This window comes from Epinephelus fuscoguttatus, linkage group LG5, assembly GCF_011397635.1.
Source record: "Epinephelus fuscoguttatus linkage group LG5, E.fuscoguttatus.final_Chr_v1".
In the NCBI taxonomy this organism is placed as follows: domain Eukaryota; kingdom Metazoa; phylum Chordata; class Actinopteri; order Perciformes; family Serranidae; genus Epinephelus; species Epinephelus fuscoguttatus.
Window position 1 is genome coordinate 10,516,677 of NC_064756.1, and position 15,998 is coordinate 10,532,674.

At 43.4% G+C, this 15,998-nt stretch overlaps 1 pseudogene; it reads right to left on the reverse strand.

Moving 5' to 3' along the window:
- Positions 1-1,261: 1,261 nt before the first annotated feature.
- Positions 1,262-15,529, reverse strand: LOC125889253 (von Willebrand factor A domain-containing protein 5A-like; annotated as a pseudogene).
- Between the last annotated feature and the right edge of the window lie 469 nt (positions 15,530-15,998).

Consider the following 15,998-nt stretch of genomic DNA (forward strand, 5'->3'; position numbering starts at 1 on the left):
AAGTCAAGCCATAGCGGGTGCGCTCGAGTTCAGCACAAGTGAGTACCGGGTGGGTGGAGCTTGAAGTTGCAACATTCACTCACTGGCCACTTTATTAGGTACACTTGTTCGACTCTTTGTTAACGCACATAGCTAATCAGCCAATCACGTGGCAGCAGCTGCATTCAGATATGTGGACATGGTGAAGACGACCTGCTGAAGTTCAAACTGAGCATCAGAATGGGGAAGAAAGGTGATTTAAGTGACTTTGAACGTGGCATGGTTGTTGGTGCCAGACGGGCTGGTCTGAGTATTTCAGAAATTGCTGATCTACTGGGGTTTTCACACACAACCATCTCTAGGGTTTACAGAGGATGGTCCCAAAAAATGCTTTGTTGATGCCAGGGGTCAGAGGAGAATGGCCAGACTGGTTCAAGATGACAGAGAGGCAACAGTAACTCACCACACCAGGTGCCACTCCTGTCAGCTAACAACAGGAAACTGAGGCTACAGTTCACACAGGCTCACCAAAACTGGACAATAGAAGATTGGAGAAAAGTTTCCTGGTCTGATGAGTCTGGATCAGAATTTGGCATAAACAACATGAAAGCATGGATCCATCCTGCCTTGTATCAACGGTTCAGGCTGCTGCTGGTGGTGTAATGGTGTGGGGGATATCTTCTTGGCACACTTTGGGCCCCTTAGTACCAGCTGAGCATGGTTTAAACACCACAGCCTACCTGAGTACTGTTGCTGACCGTGTCCATCCCTTTATGAGCACAGTGTACCCATCTTCTGATGGCTACTTCCAGCAGGATAACGCACCATGTCACAAAGCTCAGATCATCTCAAACTGGTTTCTTGAACATGACAATGAGTTCACTGTACTCCAACGGCCTCCACAGTCACCAGATCTCAGTCCAATAGAGCACCTTATCATAGATGTGCAGCCAACAAATCTGCAGCAACTGTGTGATGCTATCATATTAATATGGACCAGAATCTTGTTGAATCTATGCCATAAAGAATTAAGGCAGTCCTGAAGGCAAAAGGGGTCCAACCTGGTAGTTGCAAGGTGTACCTAATAAAGCGGCCAGTGAGTGTAAGTCCTGTTAGAGGAACAAATGCCTGACACCTGCTTTTATTCCAAAACGCCTCTGAAAGGCTGTAAAACCTTAAAATTGTATTTGGTGATGAGTTGCAGTCTGCTACAGTGGAAATCATTGGAGCAGACTGCACAAAGATTCTATTCAGCATGTATTCGACAGCCCACACAATAACACAGGACACTTGTTTCTTTATTCTTCCTTTCTCCATTTTTGCAAACAAACACACCAACACATTCACAGACATGCACATGCACTTTAATCACAGAGTGATAGTATAATATTATCCCATATACGTTGGAATATGTTGCAAGAAGGGTGAAAACTGTGTGCAGCCTGAGTGCAAGATGTCAACTGAAATGTAACATTCATTTTAAGGCACAAACAACCCTCGGACTCAGCTGTTACTAACCTTCCGTTAACATTACAAAATGTACAATGTTTAAAAAGGAAAAGACAAAAAACATCACGGTTAAAGCAGGCAGTTCTTAAACTTGGTACAATATGGCCTGAAATGTATGCTGACAGCTTGAGGTTTAATCTGTAATTTAGTGTTTCTAAAGCACATGTAAACTTCAGAGTCCCAGGGCGTCTTTCTTCACCTTGAAACCCAACAGAGTATTTCCAGCTTCCACACACTCTGTCACACATGGTGCTGGAAAAACAAACACACAAAACAAGTTAACAGCAGAGTGAATGTGAGCAAACAGCTGATTTTAACCAGCACACACTGTTAAAAACAAACGATTATTCTGGTTATTACCATTCTGAGCACGAAGCCATGACACAGCCTTCATGGCCAGAAGCTCCCACTCATCCTGAGCATCCATCTTGGAGCCATGAAGCCAGATCAGAGCCAGAATGGTGGCCCACACTTCCTGGTTCACCTAATTCACCAAATCAAAGATCAAAGAAACAGATGCGTACTTCAACATGATCACAGATATGGACAAAGCCTTTAATAAACAGGTGGAAATCATACCCAGTTTCTCAGTCCAGTCATATTTCATTGGATATTTAATCTAATTACTGAACAGCCCTGAAATCATCACCATCACTCTCATATCTCCAGATCATAAAGAACACAGCTGCTATGATTTTTATTGGTGTTTTTGCAGTTTGACCACCACCATGCTGTGGTCTGTATCTTAGCTTGCCTTTTATAATTATACATACTGTCTAACCTTGTTTTTCAGGGTCTCTCTAAGTTGAATTATTTCCATTAAATATTTAACTTTTTTCTCCTTCATATGGAGTGCTTCATTTGTCTTTTTTTTTCTCAAATAAGTGCCATCATTATACAGCATGGCATGAAATCTGCTCCAATTATCATTATGTGTTATTATTTTTGGAAGTGACTCACTCCTGAAGGTTTTGTGTTCTCCACCTCCTTGCTGGTCTTTCCCAGTGCAGCAGCCAGAGCTGGATCCCGCTCCCAGCAGCCAGACGCCTTCTGGAGGGAGACCAGTTGCAGGAAAGGGTCTCTGGGTGGCTGTGCGGGCCTGATGACTTTAATCCCTCGAGCACCACAAGGAGCTGAGGAAAACAATCAAGGTGCAAGGATAAAATGATCCAATTCATTAATTCTGCTGCTGCTCATTTCAAGTTTGCATCTGTTTTCTTTACTTGTCCAAATCATGCTTTTGTTTCCATATGGTGTTGTGTCAGTATGCTGGGTGCCCTAATGTTTGAGTGCCCTGACTCTCTCTCTCTGATGTGCTGTATGTTGGAGCTAGATCAAATAAAGGATTCATAACTGAGGCCTAATTTTTATACAAATAACATTCATAGTGGTTTACATAAATGGTTTTATTGTATTTCCCTCTTTGTTGGGCAACAGTCTTGTGTGAAAGGAATTAAAGGCTTGTCCCATTTTGACGCCTGTCCCAGATATAGGCCTGCTGATTTCAGTGATTTAAGCAAATAATAGCACGGGCTATTGATTGAAGTTTTACGGTACCTTCATCACCACATGCCCCTGTCCAATCATCATCTTCATAGTCATTTTCTTCTTCTAGTTCCAAACTCTTTTGATTTGCTGTCTCAGAAGAAATGCACTCTTGCAAGAGCAAAATCATGGCAAAATATTTAATAATTCTGATAAACAACAATCAGTTTCCTAATTCCTTATTACCACAAACAAAACAGATACCTCTGAGTCTCTTGCCATCCTCCATCTTCATTTTCATTTTCATATTCTAGTCCCATACCAGTATACATGTGTAACACATACATGTGTACTGCTGACACAAAACAGATAGGCCTACCTTCATATGCCTCTTCACATGCACCCAAATCTCCACAGCAAATATAATCTGTAGTTTCAGCAGAAATGCACTGTTATAAAAGAAATTAATCCGTTTCCTTATTTCACATTAAATTTTGCAGCACACTGAACTGAAGCTGAATCTTGTTGCCATGAGTGACTCTGTGTCTGACTCTGGTTTGCTTCACTTGTACACTGCTATGACCCTGAATAGATTCATCAGATTCACACCCTCAGTCTGAAGTGGAAGTAACTGTGCATATGTGAGCAGTTGTCATTTGAATGAATGGGCTGCCGTGTCGACATACATTCACTATCCATTGTTCACTATAGCTCCATGGATAATGGGTTTTAGGAAAAGCACAAGCACTGGTCTGTATAGAAAAAAAAATAATCAATACATGTTGTCAAGTCTATAAAACGTGTGTATTACTGACACAAAACAGGCCTACCGTCATATGCCTCTCGACATTCACCACCGGTAAATCCATCAATATCTTCACAGTCATCAGCTGTTGTATCAGGAGAAATGTATATACTGTTATAATAGCAAAATCGTACCAAATTATTTAAGAGTTCTATTCAAAGTTAATCAGTGTCTTTATTTCACATTAAATTTTGCAGTGCACCTGTACACTGCTACGACCCTGACTAGATTCAACAGTGTCACACCCTCAGTCTCAGCGGTAATACAGTTATAACTCACCAATTTACTGTACACCACTACAGATATTAATTACATCTAATGGAGCTCAGGACACAACCTGAACACACCTGCTGAACCCCAAATTATTTCATAATGACCTCATTTGTTTTTCTATTCAGTGAATGTGGAAATACACCAGTGTGTTTTTCAAAAGCAAATGAATCATTTACTTACCAGAACTGTAATAAGACCTGTTGTCATCAAAGAGCGCACACCCTCTTACTGGAATAAAAAGAGAGCAGGATAATTAATGAAGGTCATTAGCTGGGGCAAAAATATCAAACAGACTAAGATACCCAGTTATAAAACACAAAGCCAACAGAGTCGCATGTCTGGTTTTTGCGATTGTTGCCAGAAACATTATGATTCATGACAGTAATACATTTCCCGAAATGAAGGAGAAGACATGATGTGCTTTAAAACATGAAGATGTTTTGTTTTTCTGCCATACTTGTGCAAAAGTGCCATTTATAAAACTGAGGCTATCATTGTTGCTAGGTAGATTAGGACACATCCCCTGCTGACCAGACCAGGACACTCCGCCTACTCACTGAGTGACACATGTTGTCAGTTTGACTCAATTCTCCTCCTATCCTTGGTGGATGGTGGCTGTTTAACAGTGTTGCCGTGCATGAATGTCTCACCGACCTCTGGTAACAATAAAAAACTTGCACTAAAACTGGCCAAGTTATATATGCATGACCCACAGCGATAAGCCTGGGCCACACTGCCTGCATCATGGAAATATATTTATTTATTTTCAGCTCCTGTGTTAATAGGTTAGAGCAGCCACACTCATGTGCAGCATTGAGATTCAAAGTTTCGCCTGTTTTTGTCCATCCAATTGTCTGTCCTACCTTTCACGTATTTATGACAATACTAAAGACCAGACTCCACAAGGCTGTAGATCTGGAACCTGAGATGATTCATCCCATTGTGTTGGACACCCACCATGCAATCACAAAGTTATTCAAAAAGGCATATGACCATAATCTATTCTGCCCTGGGCTGGAATGTGCATTTGCTGAGTTGAGATGCACCTACTGGATCCTCAGAGGCAGAGAGGCCATCCATAGGTACCAGTTCAGTTGCCCTAAGTGTTTCAAGTGGCAAACCACTCTTGAAGTTTCCAAGATGGCAGACTTGCCAGCAGCTATTTCTGACTTTATAAGCCACCATTTTACTCAACTGGAGTAGACTGCTTCGGGCCCTATACCATCCTGATTTGACGACGCCACAAGAAGCACTGAGGGACAGTGTACAAGTGCACCATGCGTGCATTTGGATCTGTTGGAAGACATGGATACTCATCTTTTTCTCCTGTCCCTTGGACATTTCATCTCACGACATGGGAAAGTGCTTAAGCTTCTGTCTGACAGAGGGACAAACTTCGGTTGAGGTGAAAGAGAGCTGCATGAGGCAGTGAATGACTCTCTATAGGCAGCTTGCAGAGCAGGAGACCACCTTCCGTTTCAACCCACCTAACTCAATGCACTTCAGAGAAGTTCACAGTAATGCTGTGAAAGATGCCCTGTCAGTAGTTTTGGGAGACCAAATGGCAACAGAAACTGTTCTATGCACTGGGATATGTGTCACCTGACCTGGTAAATCTCAAACCACTTACAACAAATATCCTACAGGTGGGCAGTTCCGACACATCAATTCTGCGGGCCATGTATGCTGCTGGGGATGCAACTGGAAATTGTAGATGGAGGCGGAGACAAATACTTGTGGATAATTTCAAGGTCAACTTGGTCAGGACCTACTTACCTGACCTGCAAGGGCAAAATAAGTGGAAGGGGGATGAGGAAGACTTAGCACTTGGTCAAGTGGTTCTTAATATTCCCCAGCATCCTCAAGCAACCTGGCCTGGAGGAGGAGTATCAAGATCCTTCCTGTAGATGATGGACGTGTCTGATCAGCAGCCAGCAGCGGTTCATTTCTCCTCCATAACTTGGTGGATGGTGGCTTTTCAACAATGTTGCAGTGCATGAATGCCTACCCCACCTCTGGTAACACTACTCATTCCTCCATCAGTAAAAGACGATTGCAGCATCAGACACCACGGCCTGAGTTATTTTTACACAACATAGGTGCTCTAGGTCCCTGCCATACTCTCTCACTGGAGCAATATTTAAAGGTTTACAGCAGGTAGCCTTCCCTATAACACAAGTGGTCCTTTGAGATGTATTGAGTACTGAAGATAATGGAGCTGTAAGTACAGATGTTGGAGCTGATCCACAAATGGTGTGCCAAAGACCTCCCAGGGAAATTAGACCTCCAAGTATCCAGGAGGTAACCTTCCCTCCATCACAATAATAGATATGTCAGTCAGACAAAAGATATACCGTGCTGACCTGGGAAAAAGCCATAGTCTTAAACATGCAGCATGCACACTGTGGTTGAAGTGTACAGGTTCCTTGTAACTTTTTTAGTTCTTGGAAGAAAACACTCACATCCTGTTGGAACATTTCTGCGCACCAGAGGTCCTTGAATCGCTTTGCCAGTGCCTTTATTGACAGCAATGAAGGCAGTGAAGACACTGCTCACTCCTGATTGGACACTATGCTCCACCACTTTCTTCTTCAGTCCTGCTTTTTGCTGTCTTGTACGCCTTGTCTCCTCCATCTCCAAGGAGCGAATCAGAGTCCGAGCAGCCAACCTGTGGACTGTTAATCTGCAGGCAGGAAAGAGGAGTTAACACACTGGAATTTTCCTTTCATTAGTATGAATGCAAAATAGTGATCTTTGTTTATCCAATCCTGTTTAAGGTCTACAAGCACATTAAACAACTTTTCAATATGTGGGAAATAATGGTAAATTTCAGATAGTTACTGCGACAACAAGACCATGAGCACTACACAGCTGTGCTTTTAGCTAAATGCTAATGTCAGCATGCTAACATGCTAACAATGAATGATGATAATATTTCCCATATTCAGAGAAAAAATAGACAAAGATATGTTGGCAAAGGTTGCACGCACACACACGCACACGCACACACACACACACACGTACTAATAGCTCAGTCTACCTCTGTAACTTCTATCTCTCTAGAACTGGAAGTACTGGCCAAGTTTGAGGCTAATATTAAATCTTAATCAGCATTTTGAATAATAATCATTAATAGGGAGTGGTTTTACTGTGCTACTTCTCTTTTAGGTTACATTATAAATACAATATTTCATTAAAAAAAAGACCTTGTAGGCACAAATGCAGGTAATGTTGGGCACATTAATGCATATATAAATTGCACTACCCTTTGTATCCACTTCAATTTACACATACCACCAAAACAAAGTCTGTATTATAATCTAATTTAAAGTGCTTCTGCTGTCTGTCCAAAACCCAGTTTTACCCAGTGTCCTCCGCAGGTTTGAGACTGAAGTGGAGCTGGCTCTTAGATGGATGACCTGCCAGGCTGTACTTCACCGTCACACAGCCCTCTGCTGCTCTAAAGATTCTTGAAATGAGGTGGCTCTAGAGAGAAATTAAACTTTATTGTGTCATGAAGTGGTAGACTGTTTTAAGATGTAATTTGTTTAAAAAAAAAAACAAAAAACAAAAAAAAACCTTCTGTATTATGTTCATATGGTCCAGCTGTGAGAGTACTGTCAGACACTCTCCCTGATTCACTTTAAATTAAGAATAAGAGAGGTACAAGGTGGTGCTGCTCCTACCTTTACAGTAAGCTGGGCGTAAATCAGTGACCTTTGACCCTGGAAAAGTGCTGTGATTGGTGGAGAGAGAGCAGTGACAGAGACTCCCTTTGGCACATCCCACTTGACTGAGATGTCCACCACAGCTGGTTGCAGAGCAAATCGCAGCGACTGCATCACCTGATGAGTAAAAAAAAGGTTACACAAAGCTAAGAGAGGCACTGGGTTTTTTACTGAATGTATTTACTTACATCTATAATCATATGTTCTGCTGACATTGCACTGTTTATAAAAATTGTATACTGCATCACCTGATGAGTAAAAAAAAGGTTACACAAGAGGCACTGGGTTTTTACTGAATGTATTTACTTACATCTATAATCATATGTTCTGCTGACATTGCACTGTTTATAAAAATTGTATACTGCATCACCTGATGAGTAAGAACAGTTTAGAAAAACGTTTTAAAAAGAACTGAGTTTTTACTTACCCATCCACATGGCAACACACATTTAATTGAGTTTTTTTGTTTTATTGATTAATTTTAAAGCTTTATTATATTTTCTTTCTTACTTTGGGCTGCATCCTGTCAGTCCCTGTGATGAACTGAGCGTGACCTCCTCCTTCCTTGGCCAACCCGTTGATAAGAGCAGAGCTGGCCCCTTCCCCAATCCCAAAAGAGAAGCACCTACAATACAGGAGTTTTACCCAGAGCATCATCACATGGGACATATACTCAGAGTTTTGTGGATGGTTGTTGGGTTTTGTGTTTTTGTATTTTCACCTGTGAGAACCTGAATTCTTCTTCACTAGATTGATGACTTCTTTGGTGTTCCCCACCTCTCCGTCTGTAAAGACAAATAGCTACAGAGGAGAGTTTACATGTCACTCTAAGTTACATCACACCCAGAAACATGAAGCATGTGTCATCCAACTCATTCTCTAAAAGCTATGTTAGATTGTTGTTACAGTAACACAAGTGGTTTTAAAGATAAAGTGTAAAGAACAAGGTGTGGTAAGAATGAATCTGAAACAAACAAACACACCTGCTAGTTCAGCATTGTACATGCAAAGTCAAAACATAGAATACAAGGAACTTCTGAATGAATGGTATGGTGTTGTCACCTTCAAGATATATTTGTACCACCTGTTTAATATGTGTGTGTGTGTGTGTGTGTGTGTGTGTGTGTGTGTGTGTGTGTGTGTGTATTACTTGTCTAGGTTGATTTGGAATGCAGGGCTGGCTGTAAATATCTTTGAGGGGCCTCAGGATCTCTGTTCCTCCCAGGTTAGCCGTCATTTCCCCAACTTTCTTCAGAGCCTGTTCCATGGTCTCCTGGCTGTACTCCACACTCTTACTGCCACCAGTAAACAAAATATATGTTCAAGCATTAACACCAAAGGCAGGAACAAATTTGTTGATCTGAGTGACATGACAGACAGGCTTACGGGAAGATGTGTTCATGGCTGGACCCGAAACTGTAGATGTTGAAATAGCAGCCCATTGGTAAGCTCTTCAACAGGAGCAGCAGAGTATCCTTCAGGGAAGAGAGAAAAGATAATAAAGGCTACTGTGTGAGAGAGACACTGAATGATTTAATGATAGAAATAGCAAGAATAGCAGCCTGCTATCGTGGCATCACGTGACACGCCTCCAAGATGGCAGCATGTCTGATGTCTCTGTTCAGTGTTTGTCCTTACTAGTACTTTTGTTGGATTTTCACTGTTTTTTATTGCATTTTTTGGGCCTTCTGGCGGTGTTTTGTTCTTTTGCCGACTTTTTGCTCTGAGGACTGTGGCCAGTTTCTCCTGTTTTTGGGAGCCGTGTACTTGCTTTATCTCTGTGCTTTTGGCTGTGGCTGGTTTGGTCGTCCAGCTTCTTTGCAGTGAGGCTTGCCTTCACCCCAGATCTGCTTCAGCATCCTGGAAATTGAACTAGATTTTTAGTGGCCTTGGCTTTCTCCATCTACCCAAGGTGTGTTTGCTCAGCACTGTTGTTCCCTGGGGCCTAGCCATTCAGCTCTGAGGCCTACTGCTCCATCCTTGGCCCTGTCCATCCAGCTCTAAGGCCTTCTGCTGCTGTTGTTCCCTGGACCCTGCCCATCCAGCTCTGAGGCCTACTGCTGCTGCTGCACCCTGGGGGCCTAGCCATCCTGCTCTGAGGCCTACTGTTGCTGCTGCTCCCTGTGGCCTAGCCATCCTGCTCTGAGGCCTACTGCTGCTACTGCACCCTGGGGTCTACCCATCCAGCTCTGAGGCCTACTGCTGCTGCTGCACCCTGGGGTCTACCCATCCAGCTCTGAGGCCTACTGCTGCTGCTGCTCCCTGGGGCCTAGCCATCCTGCACTGAGGCCTACTGCTGCTGCTGCACCCTGGGGCCTAGCCATCCAGCTCTGAGGCCTACTCCTGCTGCTGCTGCTGCACCCTGGGGGTCTAGCCATCCAGCTTTGAGGCCTACTGCTGCTGCTGCACCCTGGGGCCTAACCATCCAGCCCTAAGGCCTACTGCTGCTACTGCACTCTGGGGCCTACCCATCCAGCTCTGAGGCCTACTGCTGCTGCTGTTCCCTGGGCCCTGCCCATCCAGTTCTGAGGCCTACTGCTGCTGCTGCTGCTCCCTGGGACCTAGCCATTCAGCTCTGAGGCCTACTGCTGCTACTGCACTCTGGGGCCTACCCATCCAGCTCTGAGGCCTACTGCTGCTGCTGTTCCCTGGGCCCTGTCCATCCAGCTCTGAGGCCTACTGCTGCTCCCTGGGGCTTAGCCATTCAGCTCTGAGGCCTACTGTTGCTGCTGCACCCTGGGCCCTGTCCATCCAGCTCTGAGGCCTACTACTGCTGCTGCACCCTGGGGCCTAGCCATCCAGCTCTGAGGCCTACTGCTGCTACTGCACCCTGGGGGTCTAGCCATCCAGCTCTGAGGCCTACTGCTGCTGCTGCACCCTGGGGGCCTACCCATCCAGCCCTAAGGCCTACTGCTGCTGCACCCTGGGGCCTACCCATCCAGCTCTGAGGCCTACTGCTGCTGCTGCACCCTGGGGCCTACCCATCCAGCTCTGAGGCCTACTGCTGCTGCTGCACCCTGGGGGTCTAGCCATCCAGCTTTGAGGCCTACTGCTGCTGCTGCACCCTGGGGGCCTAACCATCCAGCCCTAAGGTCTACTGCTGCTGCTGCTTCCTGGGGTCTAGCCATCCAGCCCAGGGGCCCACTGCTGCTGCTGAACACTGGGCCTGTTCTTCTCCACATAGAGAATTAGTTAATCAATTAATTAATTAATTAATTGATTAATTGATTAAGTCCTGTTCTTTCGTCGTCCCTCTGCAAATTGTTTGCACAAGAGGTACTGTATTTGCCCCTCGCAATTGTCTACAATTGTCTCCCTTCCCATCATGGCTTCTCCAAATGGTCAGTGGGTTTTGGCTACACTGCTCCTGGTAATGAGTAGCTGTCCCACTCTTAACCCAGCCTGCCTTGAATGTAGTCAGTTTAATAATTTTTTGCATTTGTCATGCACTGTGTCTCTCACTGAGTTGGAGAATAAACCTGTGAATTGTGGTCTTATGTATGGAAGACTACAAGTAAAATCGACTAATTTTACTATGTTACAAATGATCAGTGCCTCTCTTGATCCCTCCCATGCATACTCCCTGTCTGGTGTATTGAGGAATAAGTCACGAGTGCTGGTTATTTTGCTTCTTTTGCTTTCGGGTAACATTGAATCTAATCCTGGTCCCTTGACTTGCTCTAACCTGCTCACTCCTGCTGACTTTAAAGTCAGAAATGGTCTTGGTTTTATGCATATGAACGTCAGAAGTTTGGTACCTAAAATTGATTTAGTTCGTGGGTCTTAACTTCAGATCCTGATGTTCTGGTTTTATCTGAAACATGGCTAAAAAAAATCAGTTTCTGAGACTTCTATCAGTATAATCGATTACAATCTGTTTCGTGTTGATTGTTCAAGTAAGGGAGGCGGAGTCGCGATTTATGTTAACTCCAATTTCAATGTTAATGTGATTAAATCCTTCTCTATGTCCAGCCCTCCCACTGCTGAAGAGACTCCAGGTTTTTATGGTTTTGCTTTTGAACATGCTTCTACTGTTTCTGTCCTAATGGCTTTAAAAGCAATTGACCTTAAGAAGTCTCCAGGCCCAGATGGCTTGGATCCCTATTTATTAAGACTCTCAGCAGAACTCATAGCTGAACCCCTGGCTAATATTTTCAAGTTATCCCTATCCATTAATTCTATCCATAAATCTTGGAAGGAGGCATATGTTTTGCCCACTTTTAAAGGGGGGCGGATCCCTCTGACCTGAATAACTATCGGCCTATTTCAAAACTCTTAGTGGTTGCTAAAATTATGGAATCCCTGGTGAATGACCAGCTAAAGGAGTTTTTATTAGAAAGCGGTCAACTTAGCTCTGTTCAGTCTGGTTTTAGATCAGGTCATAGCCCTATAACTGCTGCCTCCAAGGTGCTGAGCGACATAATTCAGGGTCTTGATAATAATAAACACTGCGCAACATGGCTCCATTGGCATATTTTTATCTACAAAGCCATCTTAGGGCTACTCCCTGGCTATTTGAACCACCTCCTCAATTGCTCTACTAGTGGGTACAGCCTGCGCTCTCAGGACTTTTTGTTGTTCTCGGTCCCTTGCGCCTTCACTGAATTTGGGAAGACCGCTTTTAGTTACTATGCCCCTTGGTCCTGGAATCAGCTCCAGAAAACGCTAAAATTGGCTGACTTTGTTTCCTTGGGTGATTTTAAATGTTTGTTACAGTCTGTAAAAACAGAAGTCTGTAGCTGCTTTCTTTGAATTTGATGTGTACTGAATGTAGTTTATGTATCTATGTATTGTTGTGTTTATGTTTTATGTTTTATGTTGTATTGTTGTATGTTGGTTTGCTGCCTTCTTGGCCAGGGCTCCCTTGTAAAAGAGATGTCAATCTCAATGGGACTCACCTGGTTAAATAAAGGATAAATAAATAAATAAAAATAAATAAATGATGAATACCTTGGCACTCTCCATACATGCCCCCGACATACTGCCAGATCGATCCAATAAGAGCACAAACTCTCCACATGGGGCGACTGAAGACATCACAGCCTGGGGGAACTCAGGGTACAGGCTCAGCATCACTACTGGATCACCCATCAGAGTGCCTGAAACAAGAAGACACTGACAAGTGACCACAAGTCTGGCTTTAAACATTTATTACAACACGTGTAACTCATCAGTTGGATGATGAAGACAATTAAATTATTTGCAAAGTCACACCTTTCACTAATTTGCACTCACCAGGCTTGGCAGACGCCTGTCCTGCCTCCACCACAGCAGTGGGCTGGTGGGCGTCTTTGTAATAAATCAGCAGTTCAACATCTCTGTCAAACTTGTGTCCTGCAGCCAACTTGACCTGCAGTTCACAAAACACACTCATAAATACAAATCAAGTCATATGCATCTTGTTCTCAGTACTGAGGAACAATCACATACAGCAGACACATCAGCACCGTACCTACCGTGGCCTGGGTTTGCTTTGTGTTAAGGTACTGCAGAGGATCCAGGGAACAGTTAGACTCTACTTTAGAGACTGGACGAGGAGAGGACAGTTGGGCAGAGAAAGACAGACTGTAGGGCACCAGAGAGGCTGGAACAGAGGTCACCTGGACACTGGCACCTTCACTACCTGTGAACAAGATCAGATATGTTTGAAATCATGTAATTAAAGAGGCATTACACTCCCTGAGGTAGGCTAGCAGCATTAAAAACCTTGCCTAAGGGTCCAGACTGGATATGTGTTAGTTGAACCCCACTCTTGCGCGCCAAAGTGAGTGGCCTTAACCTGAGCCTTTTTATTGTCACCTGTATACTGTTGGGCATGTGTCTGTTATATAAAAACACTCTCTGCGGACAGATATAGTGTGCACTAAGCTGAAGGTGTTGGCTGGTTTTCCTACCCTGAGGTTGGTAGCGAGGGTTGAGCACAGCAGGCAGACAAAACCTCAGCCCCTCATCAGCCTGCACAGCCAGCTCAGTGACGTACTCCAGCCTGATGGAGGCGCTCTCTCCTGGAGGCAGACTGCCCACACTCAGAGAGAATATATCTGGACTCTGCTCACTCTCCTCCAACAGGAAGGCCTGCTGACCGGAGCTCAGTGCATCATCATACTCCTCTCGAGCCTGGAGTACACACGACACGTGAGCAACATTTACTGTGTTTTTAAGCTCCATTGTGACTTAGTCTTTGCTGTCCAGCTCACCTTCTGTTTCTCCTTCACCTCAGCTACAATCTCTTTTTGTCCAATCTTAGCACTGAAATGACAGACAGCAGCATCTCCAGGCAGAGGGAAGACAAATAATGCCTCTATTGGTTTGTCCTCCTTGTTCTCATAGTTCAGAGTGGAGACCACTGTTGCCACGTGGTCCCTCACCTCCACCTCCACCTCGATGCTCTTTAGAGGAACTGACACAGAAACAGGAAACACTTTTAGCCACATACTAGAGCTGAACCTGTAAGCCAAGGAGATAGTTAGAGATGCCTCCGTCTCACAGTGTGTAAAGCAGGATGCAATTATGTGCCTAATAGTCTTTACAGCTATCTCTGCAGTTGAAGTTTACATGAGCACAAAAAACAGTTGTGGAGGAACAACTCTGTACCTGCTTCCTTCTGGGATGTTATCAGACCACAGTAGTCCATCATTGTACCTGCACAACAATCAACAAGGGCATCTGAGGACTTCCTGCTGTAGTGATGAATCGTACTGACAATTACTCTACATTTTGAATGTTCTTCAACATTTAAAATACCTTTTTGTAATGAATAAATATATTAATTGTCGTCTATTATAGATACTTTCACATGAATGTCACCATAAATCTATGTTTATAACCATGCTAAAACCACAGGACTGAATGAGACTGAAAAACTATTAAAAGTATGAAAATCCCAACACAGTTTATAAATTTACTGCACAAAACACCAAAGTAACAATCTAAATACATAAAAATAATCATCATATTATTATTATTTTTAATATATTATCATTGTATTATGCACATGAGTAACTTATTTCCAGTTAATCTAGCCTATTACATTCCACATATTTCCTGTAATCATCATCTGTATCAATCTGTACACACTCTAATTAATAAATTGAATTTCATCTGCATCTCTGCTCCGCCCTTCCTGGTTCAATCTCCGTCATCATGTTTTCAACTGATTTGTTATTATAAGTAGAATTAGACAGCCACTGGCGTCATGGCTACTGAGTGGAAAAAAATAGAAATAAACATATCTAATTTCGATGAGAAATTCAAAGTAGAAACAAGCTGATGAGCTGTTAAAGGTAACTGACCTTTTTCTTTATCATATTTTTGTGGCATCACAATATTCCACCAAAGCTCAGATGCAAATTCAAACCCACTGTGACAACAGTATCAGTCAGTGAGTCACAAGCTTTCTGTTAAGTATATTGCATTGTAGCTCAAAGCAGTGGTTTGTTTCTGCTAACCACAGTATTTAAATGAACACACAGCAGATGTACACCTACCTCAATATGGACAGATGTATATGCGTCCGGTTAACTGCAGATCGCTCTTGTAAATATGTGGAGAGAACTCGTAGATTTATAAAGCAGAGAGATATAAACAGACAGATGCAACAGTACAAGTCACGCCTACCGGGTATGCTCGATTTAAACAAAAGAGCGCACCGGGTGGGTGGAGCTTGATCTTCATGTTGGATTCCTGTTTATTCCAAAATGATCACAAGAGCTGCAGAGGCTTGTCATAAGTTGCAGCTGCTACAGAAACCTACTTCCTCTTTTGAGATGGAGCAGTCTGCACCACCTCATGGTTGTATGCCTCCCTGAGTTAGTCAAGTTGCAGTTGCAGTTTACATTCATGTCTGTCCAGACTCATAAGTAGCCATGATGACAGAAGACAGTGCTTCAAATATGCATGTTGCTGCAAAGAAGCTGAATATTCTAGAATGTGGATGCTTCACAAACATCTTCCCCCCGGGAACACAGAAGATCTATACGATCACCACAGTTTAAAGATGGACACTGAAGATTAGTGTCACCAATTCAGTACCTGACCAAATGTCTCCTCTTCTGTTACTGAGTTACGATGCTGAATAATGGGCGGAAAGGTGTTTTGCAGAGCACTATGATGTCACAGTGAAGTTGACCTTTGGGATATAGGTATATCATCACTACATCAATTTGTCCAATTAGACATATGTGTGAAATTCTGTCATTATCATGTTTTTTGAGGTCACG